This window comes from Halichoeres trimaculatus, unplaced genomic scaffold (assembly GCF_033239565.1).
Source record: "Halichoeres trimaculatus isolate MK-OKI-2021-1 unplaced genomic scaffold, fHalTri1.1 fHalTri1_scaffold_1, whole genome shotgun sequence".
Lineage (NCBI taxonomy): Eukaryota > Metazoa > Chordata > Actinopteri > Labriformes > Labridae > Halichoeres > Halichoeres trimaculatus.
This window is the reverse complement of record NW_027437179.1, coordinates 39223117-39244224: the sequence shown is the minus strand read 5'-3', so window position 1 is coordinate 39244224 and position 21108 is coordinate 39223117. Positions and strand designations below refer to the sequence as shown.

Below are 21108 nucleotides of genomic sequence, written 5' to 3'. Positions count from 1 at the left end.
GACGTTGAAGCTCCGTTATGATGTAAAAACCCTGTCGTATAAAGTGAAAAATGCCTCGATTATATAATGAATGACGGAGGAAACCCCCATTTATGCTCAAGTTTTGAACCCCAGAGAAGTCGAACATTTCTTTACTTTAGCATCTGACAGGAAAATCAAAGGAGCTGATTTAAAATACTAAATCTGAAGGTATAATTCTGCAGCCTTAAAGCCTGGTTTGTACTTCTATGCAGCCTAAAGTGCTCCTCCAAAATGTTCGCCTTAAACCACCAAAGACTGTACAACACATCAATAAGTGACATCACCAATCTGTACCTGAAGCTGAGTTTTGAAGGCTATCATCGTCAGATGGAGCATGACGTGAGTGTTGTGGCTAACTTTACACGGCAACAGTGTCGGCAGCATTTCAGAAAAATCCCACTCTGGAGACTTTTTTCAAAAGTTTGCGTTGGGTCGGCTAAAACGCAACAAAACTTTCGTGGTTCATCTTTAAACCGTTGTCGTGTCAATGGCCTCTAAGGCTCCCTTCTCCACAAACCCCCTTCTCTGATTGGCTGACCTCAATGTTTGAGTCCTGCCCCTCAAAAGTTTCTTCAACCAGTTAGAGATCCTAATGTGATGACCTCATAATTTTAGAAAGTCTGGTTAAGATCACATGAAGATCATGTAAAGATCTTGTGATATTTTCTAGAAAAGCCAATTTGGATCAGTTTACATATAGATTCAGGGACTTCTACATCATATGACTATGTAGAGGTTTGAAAATCTGCACACACTTAGGGCGTATTCAGACCTGGACTGTTTGGTCCACTTTAAACGGACCAGGGTTCGTTTCCCACGCTGGTGCGGACTTTTCATGCAGGTGTGAATAGACACAAACGAACTCTGGTGCGGTTCGTGGTTCTCCGGTGCAGGTCTGAATACAAACCAAGGTCCATCCGAACTAACTACAGGATACATGTGCCTTTTGGGCCTATAAAGCCACCGTATCCTAACCGTCTTTAGTTCATACCTAATCCTCCGTGTTCTGTTTAGCCACGCTGTTGCTAGCATGTTGTGGGTCAGGACACGCAGAGCATAGCGTCTCCTTGCTGCGATCATTCGTCTTCCTGTTCCTAAATTGTAAGCGGTGTTGTTAAGCTGCTTTGAAGGAGCTGCTCTTGAAACTGAAAATGATTTAGCAGCTCTAATAAGAGCACAAACACGTTTACCTCCATTTCCAATCTGTATCTGGTCTGTATTCTGTGTGCAGCCCTTTGTCAGTGCTGTCCAATGAGAGCACTGATCCTCACACACGTGGATGTGTTTACAGAATATAGTCCACTTGCAAAAAGTACAATCTGAATACGAACCGCACCAAACGAAAAAAAAAAGTCCACTTTTGGTCCGGACCAAACAAGTGGACCAAAGGACTTTTCTGGTCTGAATACAGCCTAAGTCTTAACATCCAGCTGTCCAGCTGTTGTATAAACCCTGTCGTACAAAGTGAAAAATGCCTCAGTTCAGTCAGGAAAACTCTCCTCATAGATTAACCATTTATTGCCAAATGGATACAGTTAGAATTGGCGTTAAAGCTCTGCTTTTCAGAGTACTCCCTGGGTTAGCCGAGCAGCTTGCTCGAGCTTTCCAGGGAGTGCATAGCAAACCCCCTGTATACATACAGATCAAATGAATGCATACAGATCAATAAGATACACACATGAGGCTAAATAGGAGGAGGCTTGGGTGGAGGTGGGGTTATTGAGACAGCAGCAGCTGAGCAACAATGAGGTAGCAGGAATAACTGAGAATAAAGACGTGATTTAAACACACCGCCTTGTTGTTAGACACACGCTATGATTGGTTGAGAGGGGTAGGTTAGAACATCAGTCTGTCAGCTGATTACAGCTGGGCGTATGACTTCCGTGTCTGGCATGAACTTACGTTAACTCCATTTATGTAATAAATGCTGGAGGAAACCCCAATTTATGCTAAAATTTTGAACTCCAGAGAAGTCGAACTTTTCTTTACTTAAGCATCTGACATGAAAATCAAAGGAGCTGACTTACAAAACTATATTTCTGCAGTCTTAAAGCCTAGATTATACTTCTATGTAGCCTAAAGTGCTCCAACAAAATGTAAATACACATTAAATCACCAAAGACTGTACAACACATTGGTAAATTACATCACCAAGCTGTTTCTGAAGCTGAGTTTTGAAGGCTATCATCGTCAGTTACCATTGTGCCAACTTAAGGAGGAGATGTAACCTTGTTTTTAATCAGTTGTTACTCTTTACCTTTGGTGCCCTGTAGTATCTTTACATGATTTACAGGTAGAAAAAAAAACAACAACTTTTCTCTCACTGGTGTCTCTGAAAACTCTTATTTCAGCCTCTGTTGGTTTTGCTGCTGTCTCTTTAAGGCTCCCACTCCACATCCCCCCTTCTCTGATTGGCCAGCCCCTTGGAGGCCTGTCAGGGGCAGATCTCAATGATTACATATGAATATGTAGAGGTTTGAACATCCAGCTGTGTAGCTTTAAATCCATGTTTACAATATGGGGAAGCAGAATGCCCTCTCTTTAAGTTCAGCTGATCTTGCAGTGTGCCAGCCTCTAATAATGCTAAACTCCTGATTTTAATATCTTCTTAACTGAGTTATAAAAACGTCTCCTCTGTAGAGTGTGTGCTGAAAGACAAACTTCAGAATTAACCCAATTTCCCAATCATATTCTTGTTTGAAACCAGGCTGTTTAGTTTTCTCACTCTTTGGAGCTGATTATTAACAAACAGTCTGGAAACTGGCCAACAGTTATTAAATCAGTATTTTTCCTCTCCTTGTGCAGGAGAACTAAATGTATAGCTTTCCAGACCTTCAGGGATGTCTTCAATAGATGCAGAGAAAATAAACAGACATGTGATCTCATACCTGAAATCTGAGCTCCTCTGGGTGGAAATGTTTGAGTTGCTTAATGTACTTTCACTCGTCTCTTATGGGACCACTTTCATGCCCAGCTGACGGACAGAACCAACATTTACTGACAAAAATACTCCACTAACCAGAGAGATGAGGACAAAAATGCTCTGTATTTCCTGTCTGAGAAAAGGGCCCCAAACAGCAAGATCCACTCTGAATCACTCAAACTTTCTCTGCACTGTATAACCACAACTTTTGGGAAGCATGACAAAAGAAGGCGAGCCCAGACAGATACTGATTATCATGCTGACACATCACACACACCGCGTCCAAGTAACTTATATACACCCAAAGCAGGAAAGAGCAGCACTCTGAGGGGAGAGTCTAAGCTCCTGGATTAGCATGTGTATTAGCATGTTAGCACAGTGGCTGACTGTGTAGTGTTGACTATGCAAAGTTCTCATGGTACAAAGGACTTTATCTCCAAGCAAACTCGTCAGATGGTTTTCGTCACAGGGGTGAAAGTCCAACCCCGGACTTGGGCACATGAATCACTAGATGTTAAATATTAATCAGGGGAACAGGGCAGAAAATGCCTTGAAAACTCAAAGTATCAGCATAAAGACTAGGAATGTTTTAGGAGCTGTTAAAGCTCAGACTTCAGGAAGGAGGAAGGAAGGAAAATTATGGGTTTTTTTTTTTTGGTAACATCGTTAAGGTCAAATTTTACAGCCCAAAACAATAACGCAACTTCTTTATGACCCAAAAATAAAACATCTGCTCATAAAGTCTCTTGATATTATTGTTATACCACTATTTCTTCATTAGTCAGGAGTTAAATCAGTCCAAAGTTAAACCCCTGCACTTATTAGCAGAGCCATTATCTAAGACTCAGTGTTTTATTCATTATATCTGAACGAAAGCTGCAAGATTTGGCAAAACCGTGCAATTATTTTAGACAATATTGCAATTTGCGATTGTGCTTATAAAAATAAAAACACATGCATTTCTATTTTAGACATTTTGAATTTTCAAAATCCAACAAAAAATACTTGTTTAGTGATTTTTTCAGCGCACCAGTTGTTTAATGTTCCACTTGCATAAAAGACAAAAACGGCGAATGCGCTGTAGCAGGTGGTGGTTGGTGAGGCGCGAAAGTTCTGCCATTGTTATGTCTTCTTCATGTCTTACTAAAGCTACGTATCAGGTAGTAACAGCAACGCTGCCCCCACAGTTTCCAGTGGTACTGCTCTGTTTGGTCCGTATCCGTAAGCTTCATGGAAACGTGCAGAAATACGTATGAAATGAATGCAGACAGACGGACAGAAGGTTCCTTCCGTGTCCGTATCCGTGTCCGTATCCGTATCCGTACGTGATGTTGAGCATAAATGGGCCTTTGGAAGCTTTGGTTTGGTTTAGTTTTAATCAAACTTTTCTTTTTTCATAAATGCTGTAGCCTACCAATCCTTATTTATAGTACATAACTGAAACAATAACAAGAAATTGCATTTGGCACTGTCAGATCATAGACACGTGTAAGTAGAGCTAAGAGACAAATAAAAAATAGAGAGCAGGTAATTTAGTGGAACCTGCGTTTAATGTTGAACAGGCTGTTCATCAACTGACAAAAAGTTTAAGCCTCAAAAAGTTAAATTCTGAGCAGAAATACAGGAGATCCTCGACTTATGTGGTTCTCGACTTTACGACGCCAATAAATACAGCGTACTAGTTTTGACTGGTATGAATACACAGCTACGCAGCTACATAGTGCTACGCTGTCATCAGCATCATCCACGCTGTCTCGAGTCACGTCATAGTGTAGATTGTTTCTGTTTGTGTTCGGTAATTTTCTCAGTATCCTCACCTTTTTGCATCATTTTCCATGAAAAGAAGTATAATACATGTATTTTCATAGTTATTTAGAGATTTAGGGGGTATTTAGGCTTAAAATCCAACTTACGCTGGATTTTGGGTTAGGACGTGTTGTAGAAACGGAACTTGTCTGTAACTTGAGGTTGTAACTGTATGTCGTTTTTATCCAGTTGTTCACACTTTTATTGTTGTATCTCATATAATAGTGCCTTACTGAAGAAAAACTATTTCTAATCACTTTAGTTAATGTATGTTGTAAAGTTTGTAAAAAGCTGCTTTTTTAGATCTCAAGGTGGTGGTAAAGGTTTTTTTTGTGTTGTAGTTTCAAGCTTTGTTAGGAGGGTAAATTTATTAGAGAAGGTATTCAGATATTCAGAGAGCAAATATGATTGGCAATGTTGACATAGTGATATAAAGTTCCTCAATTTAAGTTAAGAAAAGTTAATAAATGTCCGGCTAACTTTTTGGAAGTCACAGTTGAGTTCCCACTGTCATGACTTCCTGATGGCAAAGGCTCAAAGGCTTTCTGTCTTTGCACATGGGGGGTTGTTGTCATTTTAAATTTCCTAAAATATCCTGAGGGTTATGGAACAAAAACATCAACTGATAGACCCCCCAAAATCGCTTTGAGAACAAAAAACGTCTTTAAAGGCCATGTCTCCATCCAACAACATGCTTACGCTCCAGTTCCAAATGTGAATTCTTGTACTTTTTCTCCTGGTTTTAACATCATGTGCCATCAGGATGAGAGCACACAGTGCAGCGCTGTACAGCCCTGAAAAGAGATGCTAACAGCTCTGCAGCAAAGAGCTTCAGAACTTGGTGGATGTTTTTGCGCTTTGTTATCATTGGAGCAATTTGTCAAGTTAGACGGTAACATGAAGTTGATAGCGATGCAGTTCTTGGTGCCATTAGCTGAGTGTTACCAGGACAGTTGGGGGTTAACTTATCAGCTCAGTCTCAGTGTTGGTTTGCTATCCGTGTGTTTATTTTAGGGTTTGTAGTGTGTGAAGCTTGAGGGGGATCTGGGTTAAAAGGTCACATGGTTTCCTGTGTAGAGCCAAAGCGAGTTACGACCTCCTTCCTCCTCCTCTCCTTCTGAGACCTCTGACCCTCATGTTGACACAAAAATGGAAACCAGCTGCTCAGCTGCTGGAGCAAAGCTTCAGGCTGGAAAACACAGACACCACAGAAGAAGAATGGTGTCAAATCTGGAGCAGACTAAAGCGATGGTGGAGGATAAAACTTGTGTTGTTGTGAAAGTCAGTGATCCTGTTTCCTCTCCTGACACCATGGCAGGGCTATCTGAACATGTGGGGACCCACAGTTGAGGTTTCTTTTCTCTGTATCACCACACCGCCTTCAAAAATACACAGGGCGACTACTGACTCACTGTGAGCGCTTATGTCATGAATTATGCATCAGAAACAGGTCTAATCCCATCTCTGTACCTGTCTGCTACAGACACCTGTGCATTCCCATTTGAACCTTTAGCTCCAGGTGTGTCAGACAGCAGGGTTGAGCAGGAACTCGACTGAACCCTGAACCCTAAGCCCTGACATCACCTGGGAAGTGATTGAGTGCATTAGGGGCCCCAAGTGTTCAAACTGGGAATGAGACCTGCACAGCATCATGTAGCTCACCTCAGCAGCATGTTAGGAATTTCTATTGCACAATTTTTACTTTCCTCAAACCCAAGAGGCTTATGGGACTAACTCCATGATTTCCACGCCACTTTGGATTGCACTTTCAATGCCTCTTGTTAACCGTATCTTTACATTGGGCTACGGGTAATTCTACCACATCAAGTATGTGTCCACTCATAGACAGGGGGGACGGAGGCCTCAGAAAGTATTAAAGATGCTATGAGGAGGATCTGTTTTAATTGCACTCCCTCGCCACCTTCTGGCCTGGAGTCTCAAGCACTCTGTCTTAAATTTCTTTTAGCAAGGCGCGTGTTTGTTTTAGAATTAAATGGAGATTGGATCAAAACAAATTTTCTTCATTCAAGACAATTTTTTACTGGATACAACACGCCGAGGTAAGGTATTTATCAGTACAGTTACGTAGCATTACAGTTTGAAACGTTACATCAAGCAAATGTTGTAGTAGCCGGCTATATGTAGTGCTATCGGCAGGCCGGTGCTCCGACGTATCTGTAGGCTAACGTGACTCAGCCTCCAAGTGGGGTCACCACAAAAACTGCTCCCTCTTGTGGCTGGCTGCAGTATAGGTAAAAAAAAATCCATCTCTCCAGTCATTCCAGATAAGCTGTGGTCAAACTTTAAAAAATTAACACACCTTGTAGCAATGTTTGTCATGTCTGATTGTTGTAGTGATTTGAAGATATCATTTGGCTGCCTTGTATTCAAGTCCTCTTTTTTCTGAAAAGTTTCGTTTTCATTAATTATGAGAGGCTAAAAACGAGGTTTTATGTCACCTTTAACGTTGGTTGACAGCTGTCGTTCTTGTGTATTTTTTCAGGGGTTGTAAAGTTTGTTGGGAGGTAGGGTTGAGAAGTGATTAGACTCTCAAAAGAAAACAAAAAATTATTTTTGTCACCCAGCTCCACTCACAGTCTCTACTGCACAAACTCTGGCTGCACAACTGCTACCAATGGCTGTGCCTGTGACGGGGAATTTTGGCTTCAAAACCGTACCATGGCGGAGCCACAATGTCCATTCTATATACAGTCTATGGTGACAACAAGTAAACACTGATAGTTTGTAAGTAGTTTAGTAGCTGTCTATATTTAGGTCTACTGGCAGCCCGGTGCTCTAAGACATGTCCGTAATGTGTAATGTTAGTGAATCCTAGTTATGTCCTGCCAATCATCGACCAATCAGAGCTAACGTAACCTCACTCTTCATTTTATTGATAGACTCTCAAGTTTGAACAGACCACTGCAGAATAACTGCTGACTGTGAGTTGGAGTAAACATTAGCACAAACAGTTTAGCTCCTGTTTTAGCCTTTAGCTTGTGCTCTATCACTTTCCTGTTTATCTTTCTTCTACTCTTCTGTCTTTTTTCTGTCTGACAGTTAGGCTCCAGTGTCCACCATCACTACAAAATTAATCACAGAAATCGTTTTCAGCAGAGAAAAACACAGATCTCTCTTCTTACTGCTAAACTTTGTTAGCCAGCGTGGTGTTGTCATAGAGACTTAGACGTGTATATATCAAGACAGGCATATATCTAGAAGGGGGACTTTTTCAAGATCACTTAAAAACTCTTCACAGCCCCTTTAACAGACCCCCCATGCACTCAAAGATTTGATAGTAGGACAGCTGTAAGCCTTCACAGACTGATCAGGAATGAGCCTGATTGTGTGAGCGTGGGCGTCCAGACTAGGCCTCACACTCAGAGTACACTCCTTAAAAACACAATCTGACTCCTTTCTGCTCATTTTTTGTGTGGAAAAACTGATTCACCATTTTTTTTTTCATTTACACTGCTTGCTCATTTCACTTCTTTCCTATGTACTATCCTAGTCAGTTAAGAGAAGCAATGTTTCTCTTAAAAAAGATTATCTAATGATGTTTGTTGTGTCAAATCTGAGCTGACTGAACCAAATTTTTGCTTTTCTAAAGGTTTTTTTCAGCTCTTGAGGGGCATGCTGATCGTAATTCTCTGGTACTCCCCTTTCACTACCACGTAATGCAATTGCAATAATGCAATAGTCTCCCCTCATTTACTTCCTACACACACGCAACAACATGACTGCCAGAGTTAATGACAAGCTTGTCCTTAGAGAAGGAACAGTCCAGTCTGTTTTTAAAACAGAACAACTGCTTTATTTCAGCGTTTTCAACAGAACAGCAACACATCGAAAAAAATCTAGCAAAGCTGTAAATCTAAAGACCATATCAGCAATAATTTAAAAATGCTGAAATTCAACCTTTAATCTAAAATTTTAAACAAAAACTAGATCTTGCTCTCGTGCTCTAACCACAGTATGAGGTCTAACCCAGCGTGTTTGAGCTATCACACCACCAGGCAGGTTAAAGTTTAACACCAGATCAAACTGTACAAGTCCTCCACACTGAGCCAAGGTCAAGTTTCCAGATACTAACACTAAAATCCAACTGAATTTTCTTTATTCCCAAGTTACTGCCTGTATTCAAATAAACACAAACATAAACTTTACTGTGAATCTAACTACAGCTTTCAGTAAACTGCAAAGTGCCAGTTCCTCTTCATGGTCAAAGTGTGGGTAAGAAAAAGCAGCGAGGTCTGAATTCCTCTAAGAGGTCATTTTACTTCTTAGAAAAAGTCTGAGGTATAAAACTCACAAGAACATTCAAGCCTGGATGCTGGTGTAGGAAACAAACAACATGAATGCATGAATGATAATGTACAAATACTAGAAAACATAAAATTATGCAACAGTGCGGTCAGAAGAGACATAAAAGGAGGAAGTTATGACTCAGATGACACAATGATGACCAAATTCTTCTGCAATAAACAGTGAAACGTTAAACTGGAACATGTAACATTTTAACAGGACTGAGGAGTTATTTCATATCATCATTGGCAGTGACTAGGCAGGGGTTGTTTTATGTTCTGTTTTTTTTTTAAATATATATATATTATTAGCTTTTCTTACCTTGTTTATTTTCCATTTACCTAGAAAGCAAAAACCCTAGCAGTCTGTTGTTGTAGGTCCACGTTTAACTTATTTTCTTGGTGCAGTAAATAACATTTTTTCTTCTTCATGTACACATCTCTCACCCCTTCCATCCCTTATTCATAACATTCTTTAATATCAGTAACTGATTAGCACTACACTTTTTCTATACTCTTACAGTTACCCGTACTGTTTGTACCTCAGGAGAAAGATTTTGACTAAAAAAACATGTAAAACTTTAGTGCAAACTTGCATTTATAAAAAGCAGTTTAAGTAAAAGTTGAAGTCAAAGTTGAAAGTTATAGGTATTAGAAGTGTTAGAAAATATAAATACAGCAATGCATTGCTAAACTTTAACCTCTGATACATTATTGATATTTTTGTAAGAAAAACAACAACACATTTTTAACCAAGTTGGAAGTTAAATATGACTTTTGCACCTCCACTGTGGCAGATAGTGCTGCAGAGCTACTCCGCTGTGTGTTGCCCACTGACTGTGTAACAAATATAATCTCAAATCGTGATTGAATATATTTCACCAAAACTTGATGATAAGGTTTTTGATATTGTAGACATCAATGTTTTCTCTCTATTTTTTGGGTCAGATGGTGAAATCATTTTAAATAGGGATGGGTACCGAATTAGGTACTTCTATGTACAGACCCAATTCTGTCTAAAGTACCAGGTACCGATTCAGGTAAAATCAAAAGGTACCATGTTTAGGTACCTAAATGCATCCTTGTGACTATGAGGGACAAGAAGAGTTGGCAATTTTGTATGGTGGACATGTACACAGCATTGCAAGGTTATATATTGAAGAAAAAAAAGGATATTTTATTTTTAAAAATGATATTTTTTACCACATAATCACAAAAAAGTACCAAAAATTGGTACCGTTGAGTACCGATACCAATTGCCAAGTCCATGTTGTTTCAAATATGAGGGGTACCCATCCCTAATTTTAAGATTTTTTTTTTTTAATCAGTCTACTCTGTAATAGTGAATCATAATCACTTTTTTTATACAAGATCACTTTTGATGCGAAACATTAGTTATACCAACTGATAATTTTAAGTTACACAAATTGACCTCGTCTTTCACCAAATTATTTATTTGCATGTCACACTGCATTTGAATACAAGAGCAATTTACAATCAAATAGTTCTGACTTAATTTGTCCTTTCAATTTTGAGTGATATTGTGTACATTGTTTACATTACTTGACTCCATTAGAAAAGTTAATACCCTCCAAAAATGCCCAGCAACATGATTACTTTTGCATAAAACAACCACTCTTCCTCCATATATTTGATTCAAAAATTCTTAGGAATATTAAATATAATTTGGTTGTTTGTCAAATGTAAGTTTTTAACTCTTCTAGCTTATTTAGCTTTTGTCTTTCTCTGATTTTTAGTAGTTGAAAACTTTATTCAAGCCTTAAAGAGAGGGTATTCTTCTGACCCACATTTTAGAGGAAAGGTTTGTGGAGTGGGGAGTATCAAAGAGACAGCAGCTAAAAGCATTTTCTAAAACACCAGAGTGAGAAAAAATGTTGGGTTTATTTTGAGCAACAGGTTGTGTACAGCTATTGGGGTACCCCTCTTTAAACATAAAGCGGTTGTATCCCATACCAAGCACCGTAAACCATATCTTCAAACACCATCGTCCGGTCGTATCTTTGGCTTTTTCTGTCTTTTGTACGCTGTTTATGGATTTTTTTTTCCATGACAAACTGAAAGTAAGTTGACCCAACTTCTTTGTGCGTGTTATTATGATAAACACAAATAGAAATGAACAAAATGAGAGCGTTAAAAAAACTCACATTTTACCCTGTGGTCTAGTATCATAAAGAGAAACATATTCATTCAGGTAGACTTCAGTTTTTTTTTTTAAGTCTTACATGAACGTCTGAACGAGTCATTTTCCATGAGCATGGCAGAAACTGGACATTGTTGTTTTAACAAGGTGTCCCTGAGCAGAGTCAGGACGGAAAAAGTGAACACACACACTCACACACACACACACACACACACACACACACACACACACACACACACACACACACACACACACACACACACACACACACACACACACACACACACACAGTAGCTTTGCATAGTGACTTCAGCAACAGCTGTGAAAAAAAATAACACTGCTCAGACACACACTCACTTCCTGTTAAACTACTGAGTCACAGACAGACGGGCAGCCACTTCAACGCTGAACCCTGTAACTCAATATTATATGTTTGGACAGCTCCGTGTGGACCGTCCATTTAAAGACACACCTGTCTGTCCGCCTGTCTGTCTGTCTGTTTGGAGGAGGGGGTCTTATTTTTTCTGATCAATTTGTTTCCATAAATCAGGCCTTTTAGGATTAAAAGTGTCAGATATTGTATAAATCACAGAGTTGTCTGAATTTGGGCTTTTAGAAATACACTGACTACACACAGACACACACACACACACACACACAGACTGAGAGATTCAGAGAGATAGGGTTAGAGCCAGGTCTTTAACAATCTGTTTGTGCAGATTTAGAATCAGACCTCTATAATTACATCCGCCCAAATAGAGAGGAGGAGGTTTGTCTCACAGACCACACAACCTGTCCATCTTTAATTAAGTTAAGCCTTTCAGTATCTGGTTTCAGCCGTCACAAACACACATCAAACGCTGTGTGGTTATTGAAAAAACACAGCACACACCGGCACCAATATAAACAGAGTAAAGACAAACTTTAAAAGAGGGGATAAAAATGGCACTTAAGGTTTTTTAAAGATGGGACGTTAAACGTGAGTTACAAGATATTTAGTTGTGACCACAAAGCACACCAGGAGGACTTCTAAGACAACATTTTGGGATATTCTTAAAGGTAAAATTCAAGTTTAATATTTGTTCTTGTATTTGAAGATCAGGATTTGTAAAACCACTAAAATATCCATCATAATACATATTTTCTCACAAGTTTAACCATTAAGAAAAAAAAACTTCAGCTCCACAAAGTTTAAAATTACACTTTGCACTATCCTAATTTCTGTAGTACATTGATTTTTTGTGTGAATACTATTCTTGTGAAAATAATAATTGATGAAGCTGGAGCGCTTTTAATTATGTTTTGGCACTTAAATAGTTTTGTTATGAAAAAAAATCTACCTACGAGTCCAAAGAAAGTCACCTGAATCAATGATTGAAATATATATCACTTTGTTCAACAAGTGTTTAAGATAAATAAGTAAATAAATAAAATAATAAATATACATAAGTTGGCCATGTTGTGTCAGTATGCAGCCTCTTGCCCCTAGACTACTGGCATAATGCTATAAGGCTCTACTACCTGGATGTAAACGAACACAGCTGACTTTGACCTCTGGTACAATATTGATATTTTTGTAAAATAAATAAATAAATAAATAAATGAATAAATAAGATGACCATGTGACAAACTGAAAGTTGTATAGGACTATGAATCGGCAAAAATCTCGGGATACTTTACAAATTCTGCTACAATTTTCACGGTTGCTAGGTGCCGCCCTGTTGGCTATGGCTGCCTATTGGTCCGTTTCTTGTAATTATTTTGTCTCTTTTTCATAATCTTTGTATTTGGAGTGGATCATTACTTTGTATGGCTCATTTGTTGGTCATGGACACCAAACTTTCTGTGGCTTCAGTGATATTTTCACTACTTTTCTCCTATGTTTGTCTGGATATCCTACATGTAACCATGGCCATGTTGTTAACATGTGAACTCAGCTGTTAGCAGCCTGTAGCAAGTCAATGCTAACTGGTGCTAGGCCAGATGTTTCCCACAAGGTGAGGAGAAGGAGGTGAGGACGACGTGCTGGTTCTCAGGTGTGAGCTAAGAAGTGACGACATGGACCTGTCCTTCCATCCATCGTTATTGGGAACATAAGATCTATCTCCAATAAGATGGACAAGCTAGCTGTGCTAACCCAGCAACAGAGGGAATACCAGAAGGCAGAGTAGCATCATGCTATTCACAGACATGGCTTACAGTGCTAACACCAGACACCAATGCCACATTGGAAGATCTTCACCTGCTGTGAGCAGACAGGATCCAGGAGACAGAGACTGAACAGACTGCTGAAGAAGCTCAGTCCTGGACCCTGTGGAGGTGGAGGCTGGCTGACTGGACAATGATGGACAAGCTGTCAGCATCTATTTTCTTATGGACGCTTTCTTACTTTTGTTTTCTTGATTGCTGCTGTGACTTCAATTTTGTTATACTTGTTAAAATAAAGTTTAATTCTATTGTATTCTGTAACATCAACTGAGCATTATGGAGCTTAATGTTGGATTAAATGTGCTTTTTGTCTCCTCTGAGGAATGTTTTCACAAATGAAGTTTGCAGAAGTCACACACCAAGCTTTTATCAGCTGACAGGTTGATGCTGATCTCTATTACCAACCTAAGCTCAATCAATCACAGCTCATTAATAGCGACAAGGTATCAACCATCACTCTAACCTGTCTCACACCTACCCCTGCTACTCCTATGCTGCCCACACTCCTCTGTTGTCGTGGGAGCATCGCTCCACCCAAGCCACCCAAAGGTGATTTTGCAATTCACTACCTGGAAAGCCAAAGCACACAGCTTAGCTAACCCAGGAAATAGTCTTCCAACGGACCGTGCAGTGGCGTGTCCAGCCTCACCCCCTATTATTTCTCAATAAAGATAACTTTCCATGCTGGCTGTTTCCGGTTAAACTGGTACGTCGCCACTCAACCAGAGCGATAAGTTACCACCAGCACAGACATGAGGATGTTAATCTGTGGAAAGACTGAGGACAGGTGGTGCTACTTCAAACCAACTTGAAATAGTTTGACCACAGACTCTGTGATCATGTAACTGGCTGTTTAATAACTAAACTCAGTTTTCACAGTTTTAAGACTTTTTTTCTTTAAACTAGGTGTGTAGTTGTACATTAAATTTCCATTTATACGACCAGGAAAGAGTCACTTTGTATCATTTAGTAGTAGGATTTGGCAGTACGATTTTTTACAATATTTGTCACAAAGCAGACATTTTCAAACAAACCAGAATTCTTATAATAAGTAGTGACTGAAAAGGCATAGGCAGAAGCAAAATGCTTATCTGAGCCTAGCCCATATGTTAACCAAAGATAAGCTACCAAAAAATAAATAAATAAACAAACAAAGATAAAGAATTAACATTAACAACATCATTACATGATCAACACTTATAGTTTCCAAAGATAACTTTGGGGACCATTTTTCTGAAGGTATAACATGAATTACACGTTTTTATTATTATGTTTGCATCATTCCAATTCCATAGTTTAACCCCAACAACAGAAACACATCTCCTTTTTATACCTTTTCTAGCTTTCTGAACAGAAAACTTGCAAACACCTCTTGAATCATATTGAGTCTCCCGAATTGAGAAGAACTTTTGCACAGCACGAGGAAGAGTTTCGTTTTGCAGTAAACATTAGTAACATTATTTTATAATAAAACAAATCAGAAAATTTCATAATGTATGAATTTAAAAACAAGGAATCAGTGTGAGCATAATAATCTGTATTAATGATGATACGTATGGATCTTTTTTGTAAGACAACTACTGAATTCATATATGTTTTATATGTGGATCCCCACAGTTCTATACAGTAAGACATGTAAGGAACAATAAGTGAATTATAGATTATTTTCAATGCTTTGTAATTTAAAACAAATCTAGATTTTGACAGGATTGCAACTGACTTTTAAATTTTATCTTTTCTGTAATCAATAGGTTGTTTCCATGTTAATCTACTGTCAATCATAACCCCAAGTCCCTCTAGTTGTTGTTGATAGAAATCTTGCGCAATTACCTGAAAGGGAGCCTTTAACTATTTTTCCCATTGAACTAGTTTGTATATACTTGGAAACAGGAACTGTGGCATGTTTTTAGCCAAGTGTCGACAGGTTAGCAAAGCAACAGCTGAGCAAAACAAAAAAAGGAGGTTCACCCACACCCTCTGCACTTAGATATGGAGATACTACAAGCATGTAACTGCCGCAAAGAACATAATGTATCTCTGTTGATTATGGCTACATATATATACCATTTAAACCATACTCAATTAAAATAAATGTCATTAGGTATTAGCATATTAGCACACTGCTCATTTAAAATGGCTCTGTTATCAGTCTCCAGGTATTATTACACCTATTCCTTTATGGGAGATAAAACGCAATTACAGTACAATAAAATCAAACTGTTTCAACTTTTGACTCCCTAACCCAGATTCCCTGGTATGTGCCCAAGCAGCAGACTCAAGTACACAGAAAAACCTGAAACACTGAGGAACGTACTTCCACGCTGTGTATTCAGTGTTGAAGAATGTAAAATAAGAACACTTAAAACACTAGAAACCAGACAGATGAGGAAGAGGGCTTTCTCTATTTTTGTCACACATTCACTCAATACTGCATCAGGAGGGGCTGACAAACTATTACACACTGCAGGAGAACCATACAGCTCTAAAGAAACAACTGTTTACTCCAGCTGCTTTGTTTCCTGAGCGGTTATACTAAAACACGTCATCTCAATGAACATCAAATCTTATCTTAAATGTTCCTGCAGGGAAACCGCTGGAGATAAAGAACTGAAAGTACGCAATAAAGTCCTTATCAGTCGACTAACTTCAGGTATCTGAGGAAAATGCTGATGTTTTTATGGGAGGAGGGTCACCAGGTGATAAGAGCAGGACCAAAAGGCAGGTGAGCGTATGAGGATACTTGCAACTCTAAACAACACAGACATGCATGGGAGTGTATGCAAACACATACTACTCAAGTGAGGTCATGGAAAGCAGAGTGCAAATCAGAAAGGTACGTCAGACATCAATAAAACAAAGTATGTTCCACAAACACACAAAAAATGAAGACAACAGATCCAAGTGACCACATTGACCTGAGCGAAACAAAAGAAGATCTATTCAGCAGCAGGAAACATAAGAGCTGGGAGGATAAATAAGGGTACAAACAGGTATAACAGGAGTAATATGAGAGATGATTAAACACAGGGGTGCATGTAATGTTTCAGTCCAGCTCTCAAAGGAGCACCTGGAGCTGTTGCTTAGTGCCCAACCCTCACGCGGCAGAGCTGTCCTGAAGCTGTTGTCATCACTACCCTCCAGTGTGCTCTTCTAACTAACCCGCAGTCTTTAAACATGGTTGAAGATGATATAGGCCTACTTCTTTCTTCCTGGTTGAGCCTAAAGTGAGCCTCTTCCATCCAGTCCAAAGCCTCATCTTGGGCAAGTAGATGTACATCATGAATGAGATGCAATTACCCTTTAACATGCTGCACTTCTCAGGATATTACCAAGTGTTGTCTTGCCAGGAAATGGCAAACATCTTTAGTTGTTCATTTTTTTATTTGTTTTTGTTTTGAGAATCCCCTCCTCTGAAAATAAGAGCTGGCTAGGTACACATGCATGAGGGAATCCCAATCAACAGCATCCGACATAATTTGGGAGTGACCTGGAATCAAACTGCTCTGCACAAGGAATGCTCAGATATGAAAAATTTGGCCAATAAGATCTTAATATTGGTAAAAAAAAAAAAAAAAAAAGAAGAAAAAAAATCTGAGATGATGTGTCGAGGTAGTTCACACAGAAAGAGCTGCATAATCGTGAGAAAAATGACCAAGGAGAGGTTCAAGGGATGGCATGCCTGAGATAAACGTGGTCAAAAAAGTACATTTTGTCTGTTTTTTGGATTAAAAACAGGAAGCCTTACATAAAAGAAGGGAGTCCACTCCTCTAAGGTAGTTTTGGTGTTTACATGGTCACATAAAACAATATTATTTGGGTCTTGAAAGATCGTTAAAGATGCTCTGAAAATGGCCAGCAGCTAATGAGTAAATATCGGCCCACATAGTTGATATTGATATGTTAAAAAAATAATAAAAATATACTGTGCATCCCTACTCTACATGATACAGCTCCTCCCTTCAGGTGAAAAATAAGCACACCTGGCATTAACCCTCCAACAGACTGATATCCTCTTCAAAAGAACACATAAGACGTGCATGTTTCTCTTGAGAAATCCCGGTAGCAAAAAATATTACCCAGTGCTTAGCATCATTCTTTGCTTCTGCCATGCTTTTTGGTCCCTACGTAGAAGGCACTGTTTATATTCACAAGATCAGGATATTCACAGCATGTTTTGCAAATATCTCTGTGTGGTTAGCATCTGTGTGTGGAGCCAGGCTAACTACTTTCAGACACTTTTTCAAAAAGACATGTTTTTTTTCAGTCTTGTGTTGCTCTGAGGATAGTGGAAAGCTGAGGAATTCATTTAACTATTGCACTAAAGCACTTCTTCTGGGATTATCTGACACCCAAACTTCGAGCATGCATGCCCACCTGTGCACCAGTCTGTGTGTACCCCTGATTATACAGCAGACTCCAGCAAAGCCTACCAACCTTAATTGACTACATATGCTCTGATGTTGTGCAGTGTTACAGCCTTTAATATTTTGTTTTGATCCACAAAGTGGGCCTCTAAACCATTACAGTTAAATTTCCTTTTAGTGGGTGTAGCGCTCGGCTAATGAGGTGGTGTTGGTCAGACTTGTTTTGGATCCTGCAGACCTGCCTTAAAGACAGCTTTGGACTCTGCTGGTGTGCGTGGCCAAACGTTTGATCTAATATCGTGTTGCTCTCATTAAGCTTTGCGGTGGTTATTGACGGTAGAATATTGTGTGGCTTTTCTGCTCAATTACTGAGCATAAACATTTATGAACACCAATAAACTTCCGTAGGTAGAGATTTAGCCAACTTTGATGCTACAGTTGCCTCCTTTTTAAAACTCACTTTTACAGACTTGCTTTTATGTGATACCGTCTTTTATCCTTTATTTATGTCTTACTTCAGTTTTAATGTCTTGTTAGCTTTTTTATTGTCTTATCCCTTGGTCATTGTTCTATCATTGCTTTTCTTATTATTTTATTATTATAATACTCTTCATAGTGTCTTTTCATACGAACTGTCTTGTTTTCTGTTCTCAATACCTTTTATTGCCTTTTCTTTTTCCTTATGTTGTCATGTTATAGAGCACGGTTCTTGTGTTATCTGGGTTCATTTGTCATATGAAACTACAGTCCAGTACAGTTATGTCCTGACTGTTGTCAAAGCACTTTGTAAACTTCTGTTTTTAAAAGTGCTATACAAACAAATACAGTTATTACAGGAACAATATAAGAGTATGAAACAAGGATAGTTAAAGAATTATGGAAAATCGAAAAGTTTTACGGAATCAACTGAGTGTAAATGCAAACAGGGGCGTAGCTACAATTAGGCAAACACAGGCAGTTGCCTGGGGCCCCAAGATTCCCAGGGGCCCCCAAAGCATCTCTTAAAAACAGATTCATGAAGTTCTCTTCAATTGAAAGCATTTCTTTTTCTCTAAATCTTACTTCACATGCTTCAAAATACATCAAAAGGCTTAATCTTTAATGATGGTTTTGGGTACTCCCCCTCCCTTCTTATTCAATGAGATATTCCGTGTTACAACACACCTGAAAATTTGATTCAGGAAGAAAGTGGAGAAAAACACTTTTTTCCCATTTTTTTCTTATTTTCAACCAAGTCGGAAATAAAAACAATGTTGCTCTGAGATAAACTTATAAGACTTTTAGGATTTTAAGGACTTTATCTAGCCCAGGAAACAGGATCATTTTCTCAAAATCAAACTTTTTGAGTTGGTGATAAACATTATTGTACAAAATCTCTTTTTTGGATACATAACTCACTGGACAGGGGGTAAAATAAAAATACATTAACTTTAAAATAATAGTACCAAAAAGTATGCTAACTGTAAATATCACCTCTTTCAGTAGATTTTTTTTTTCAGTTTTATGTTGTGCTTGATATTTACATATTTTTTCTTTACTAAATTATTTTTTTCAATATTTACCTATTGTAATGTTTTTCACTTCATACTTTCTTATTTGTTCCTGTTACTCTGTAAATTCCCCACTGTGGGACAAATAAGCTGTCAATTGACCATGAAAGATTTCAAATCCACGACAAAGAGGACTAAATTATGTATTCACTTTTTTTCAAAATTAGATTAGCACTGTCTCACTGAGGAAGATGAGTTACAAGGACATGGAGGGCCCCATTGACTGGGTTTGCCTTGGGCCCCCAAACAACTAAATACGCCCCTGAATGCAAATAGCATTATACATGAGTTTATAATACTGTAAAGTACAATTAAGGACAAAATAATTAAAACAGACTGCTACAGGTAAACGTGATGACAGAGACTTCATAGTATTGTGAAATAGTGTACAACAGGAAGTCTGGTTTTAAGTATAGCTTAACAGGTGTTATTTGTGGTCTCAAAGTTATTGTACTGGTTTCTTTAATGCTTGCATAAACTATCACAATTTTATTATTAAGTCTGACACTACAATGGCAAAAAACATATTACCATGCTTTCTTACTTAGCACATTTTATAACTTTGATGGAGGCCCCAGTTTTATGTCAACATTTGGACGCAATTAAAAAACTCAGATGGTTCATTAGCTACCTTGAAATCCAAAAAAATCTTAGCAAAAATGCTGTTCGACTATATTGCGACCGTTACATTTGTCACGACACTATTTGATATCGTGACAACTGCAGGACAACATAAATATCAAGAGTTTAACCGACGTCAGTTAAACAGTATAAGCCTAAAATGACAAATTAGCTTTTTAAGGACTATAATACAACAACAAACAGTTCCAGTTAAAGGGAAAATGTAACTTTAAATGTGGTTAAGCTGCGCAATGTAGACATAACGGTAATATACAAGACGCTGTAATGACGCTTAAGCCTGTAACTGTACTACACTACATTAGGTGGCGAACATACAGTTTAATAAGTAGAGAAATGTCTTACTTTAAAACTATAATGTAGATACGATAGTAAAGTAGTAACAGACACCAACAGAAAACTACTAAAGTCCCATGGGAGCAAAAGGCGAATACCGCAGAAATCTGATAAACGTCTCCAGGCCCTTTCTCGTCTTTCTTCCCCTTATCAGTCTCTAGCTCCTTTATTCCTCCACACTGTCATAAAAATATGACCAGAAACGTCTAACATAGTGAAAACAGACAGTGAAGTCACACCAAAATCAGCTGAATGCTCCATGAAGTTTGGTTACAACTTTCGGAAGTTCCTAGCTTAAGTTTGTACCCGCAGACTAACCCCCACACACGGGTCTGAGCCCGGTCCAAACACACTGACCCGGTAAGCAGCCGGTAAAACGGCACAAAGCTCTGCTGAGGACAAACTGAAAGAGGACTTACATGAAGGAGCAGCAACCGGATGGGTTTTCTTCTCTTTGTGAAGCTGCGGAGTTGAAGGCATGATGATGCAGGGGTCTGAGGCCCCGCCCACCCGGGGGGGACGGGTAGGGGCGGGTAGAGGAGGGAACGAGCGGAGGAGCACGAGGAGGTGGGGTTCTGATCGTTAGCGGGTGTTCTCTCAATCAGTGAGTGTATCGGTGGTAAATGTTTTTCTACAAGTGTTCATGACAGTTTGCAGCGCCAAGAAAAATAAAAGACTTCCGTAACCGTTAAAAATGGCGCCTAACGGCTGACGTTTATCATCACAGAGCATTTATAACTGTCAAATGGGATAATCTGATCATTAAAATGACGAAAGCAGCTGCTGAACTTTATCA

General features: G+C 38.8%; 1 protein-coding gene across 1 annotated transcript in view; it reads right to left on the bottom strand.

The window, feature by feature from the left end:
• The window catches only part of st3gal8 (ST3 beta-galactoside alpha-2,3-sialyltransferase 8), a 37337-nt gene extending 16520 nt beyond the window's left edge, over nt 1–20817 (bottom strand). Inside the window, exon 1 of the mRNA XM_074698657.1 lies at nt 20732–20817. The gene's annotated coding sequence lies outside the window, so the exon portion shown is untranslated. The remainder of the gene's footprint in view (nt 1–20731) is intronic.
• Nucleotides 20818–21108: the final 291 nt, after the last annotated feature.